The sequence below is a fragment of the Chenopodium album genome, chromosome 10, assembly GCF_948465745.1.
Source record: "Chenopodium album chromosome 10, dcCheAlbu1.1, whole genome shotgun sequence".
NCBI lineage: Eukaryota > Viridiplantae > Streptophyta > Magnoliopsida > Caryophyllales > Amaranthaceae > Chenopodium > Chenopodium album.
The window spans coordinates 61916323-61920664 of NC_137843.1; positions in this window are offsets into that span (position 1 = coordinate 61916323).

Here is a 4342-nt window from a genome sequence, read left to right on the forward strand (position 1 = left end):
GGTAGAAATATGTATAAGTTAACCTATTCACCTAAACAACATTACCTCACACCATCACATATAGATCACTACTTTAATATTTAACGATGTGACATGAGCAACTTAGACAATCCCATTGCACACATACGGAGTACTTTCATCCTTTTTCTTACTTCTTGAATACTGAACTAAACAACATGGAATATTGAGTTTGTTTGGTGATACAGTTTCATGATTGTGAGAAGTAAATCTTTCTAAGAGATCAAATCTTATTATTTAAATTCTTATTACAATAGAATAGATTGGTTACACCAATTCATAAATTTTAATGCTATATTGTTGATCAATCTTAATGTCCAATGCTTTTCAATTTTCTAGAAAAAAAAAACATTAAAAAAAAAAGTCTATAAAAATTAGAAAATATTTTCATTGGTGATTAAAAAAAATGGGCTCAAATTGCTAACTGAATAGGAAGTGATGGGATCCACTACACAAAATGTTTCATATAAATAATCTTATTTTGTATGTAAGAAGCTAAATTTCATGATCTCTAAAAGTTACTTCATAGGCATGTAATTCGCAACTTTTTCCCTATTTTAGGCTAAAAATGTTTGAATTCATCATCACCCCTAATTAATACAAACAACTTGTAAATTTGACTAAACCTTAAAGTTCTTTAATAAAAGCATTTTATTTTATTTTTGGTTATGTTTTTGGGTTTATAGAGCAAAAATAGGGGTAAAAGGCTTACTTCATTTAATAATTTGTATTTTTTTTATGGGAGAGGTTGCTTATTCAAATTAGCCAATGGGTACAAACCCAAGTGTATGGAAGGATAAGATTCATCTAACACTTGGAAAATGCATAGTTGTATAGTTACTTAAGAGAAAAATAAATTGTGAAAATAAATAAATAAATCATTCAAAAGAGAAACTGAACTCAAAACGGTCAAGTGTACTCCATACATCATCACCGTCAATCCGGCATGTCCATGAGCACCATGACACGTTAAGGTCTTCTTACTCTTTTCACTGTTGACAACCACCAAATGAAAAGTTTCCAACCTTAAGTAACGCGTGTCTTAGCTTAATCTATAGGTTTATAGTAAAACTCGGTATTAAAATTAAGTACATTTGAAAATTATCTTATTACCATTTTTTTTTTTTTTTTGGCTACCAATTAGAATATCCTTATTGTTTGGCACTAGTACATTTTTTTGGTTTAAAGATGAGAACGAAATATTCTCTTCGTTTTAAAAAATGCGTAATATGACTTTTTTGTAATTCAAGTAAATTATTTTGACCTATGTTACGTCGTACTACGTTTGTTAGTGTTAGCTACATAAAAGTTAATACTATTATGTATATATTTGTTTTTTTTGGTGTTTAGAGAGCCACAAGGGCGGGTGATGAGAATCGATCTCAAGGTCTCTTGGGACCGAAAGGGGAGCTATAACCACTAATTGAGCTATCCCCACTCTCTATATTTGTTACAATTGTTGTCTCAATTTATAGTATTTGATCGAGTATTTGATAGAATATCAACTTTAACAAAATAATAAGCATACAATTATTGATAATCAAAGAGATCATTGTTCACATAGGAATTTTCTGGCCAAAATGAGATACTATCTTGAAACAAAGGAAGCAATGATCATATCATTTTAGTAAACGTGATTTACTGACTACTTAAGGCTGAGATCTCCCCATTGCGATAAGTCTAATTACTATCACCCCCATCAATTTGGCAGATCTCAGATAATTATTTCTTGTCAACAAATTTGGTAGTCCAGACTTAAGGTGAAACAAGTATATGGTGTTAGACATTTTAAATAATTTGTTGAATATCTCAATTAGTTTTTTGGACTTTAGATTAAGGTTTTTGGACATATGAGTTCTTGAACATTTCAAATAAATTTTTGTACATTTCAATTTTTGGAAACATAAGTTGGTATTGGTTGTTTTTTTTTTTTTTTTTTTTGACGGAACATGAGCTAGCAATTTTATTAATCAACCAAATGGTTCAAGTCATCAATTACAAAATCAGAGATACCACTAGGGACCTCTTCCATCCAAACTCTAAGATCATCAAAAGAAAAGCTTAATTTAGCTAGCTCATGGGCAACCCGGTTGCCAGACCTCTTCACGAAAGAAAAAGAGCAAATTCGGCATCGGAGGGCAAGTTGGAGTATGTCATTTATAACCAGGCCAAAAGCAGTCGAAGGAGTCATACCTTTCACCAGGTGATTGTATACCTTCAAACAATCCGTCTCCAAACACACTACATCAAACCCCGACTCCAAAGATATAGACAGAACATGTCTCATTGCTAATGCTTCCGCAACATCGGCCTCAAATTTACCAATCAACCGTAGACAGGTTGAAACCATAACATCCCCAACTGTATCACGCAAAACTCCACCCAAACCCACACAAGATACATTAGAAGTTGCAGCATCAGAATTTAGTTTAATTATACCTTGTGGGGGGGGGGGGGGGGGGCTTCCAACGAGACTCCAAGAGCTGCGTTGCACCCTGAGTGTTGGCAGCGTCTCTCGCTTGTTCATACTCTCCAACAATACCCACGGCCTTATGGATGATATCATTCTTCTCTTTCCTCTTTCCTTCGAAAACCCACACATTCCTGCGCAGCCACACTCCCCATAAAATGCTCCAAAATAAGCTCCACCAAGAGGGATCTTTGTGCTTCTTGCGAACTGAACAGCACCAATCCCTGAAGGAAACACCTTCGTAGTCATTCACCACCAGCCGCAATGGGGATAAGTACCAAATACACCAAGCAGCATCACATAGAACAAGCATATGGAGAATGCTTTCATCTGCATTCCCGCACATTGGGCAAGTTGTGTCCAATTGTATTGCTCGTTTAGCAAGACTAAGACGAGCAGCCACTGCCTCCTTCATAGCACGCCAACCAAAAAATTTAATTTTTGGTGGAACCTCAGCATCCCATACCATCGACCAATCTACTCTGCAAGCAACATTCGAAGTCGAGGCCTTTACATTTTTCTGGTCCATGGCGAGCAGATTATAAGCGCTTCTCACTGTAAATTCCCCATTCCTAGTATAATGCCACACCCAAGAATCCCTCCTTTCGAACAAAGGGATGGGGAGCTTGCAAATTTCATTAATCTCCACTGTAGAGAACCTTTCAGCAAGAGCAGCAACATTCCATACATTGTCAATCCATAAGTCACGCACAAAAATGGGTTCACCATCATCATACCTTTGTTCCGAGCCAATCTTGAAATGGGGGATATTAGGAACCCACGGATCCTTCCAAATATGAATGGTCGATCCATTGCCAATTGACTTCCTTGCCCCCTTTAAAATTACATCTCTAGCTCCCATTATCGATCTCCATGTGTAACTCGAGTTCGAGTACACCTTTGCTTTCATGAGCGTCGTGTGAGGAAAATATTTTCCTTTAAGCACTCTAGCAGCAAGAGAGCTATCGTTCAACATTATGCGCCATACTTGTTTCGCAAGAAGGGCTTGATTAAAGTTTTTCATATTCCTAAAACCGAGCCCCCCCTCCTTCTTTGGCACATAAAGTTTATCCCATGCAATCCAACAAAGCTTCTTCTCTTCACCTTTTTGACCCCAAAAAAAATTGTCGACACAATTTTTCAATATCATTGAGAATGCTAGTCGGGATCAAAAAACATTGCATTGCATACGTTGGAATTGCTTGAGCTATCGACTTGAGCAGCACTTCTCTCCCTGCTTGTGATAGGAAGTTCCCCTTCCACCCTTTCAATTTTTTCCAGATCCGATCCTGAATATTTTGGAACACCTGTTTCTTCGAACTACCAATGTAGGTTGGGAGCCCAAGATATTTGTCATGTCCTTCGACAGCCTTAAAAGTTAACTTCATCTGAAGCATATTTTTCCGTTCTTGCTCTATGTTTCGGCTAAAAGACACCTCTGACTTGTCCATATTCAGTTTCTGACCCGAAGCTATTTCATAAGTAGAGAGAATACCCAACACATTGTCCACCTCTTCTTCCGTCGCCCTCACAAAAAGTAGGCTATCATCTGCAAAAAATAAGTGAGAAATAGGGGCAACATTCCTCCCGATTTTAACCCCATGAATAATTTTCCTCCTTTCTGCATCCCGGAGCAAAGCTGATAGTCCTTCCGCACATATAGTAAACAGGAAAGGAGATAAAGGATCCCCCTGTCTAATCCCCCGGCTAGGCTTGAATTTCTTCGAAGGCTGCCCATTTACTAAGACTTCAAATTCTGCAGAGCTCACACATTTCATAATCAATTGTACCATAGTTTCCGGCAGACCCAATTTACTCATCATTTTCTGCAAAAAATCCCATTCGACCCTATCG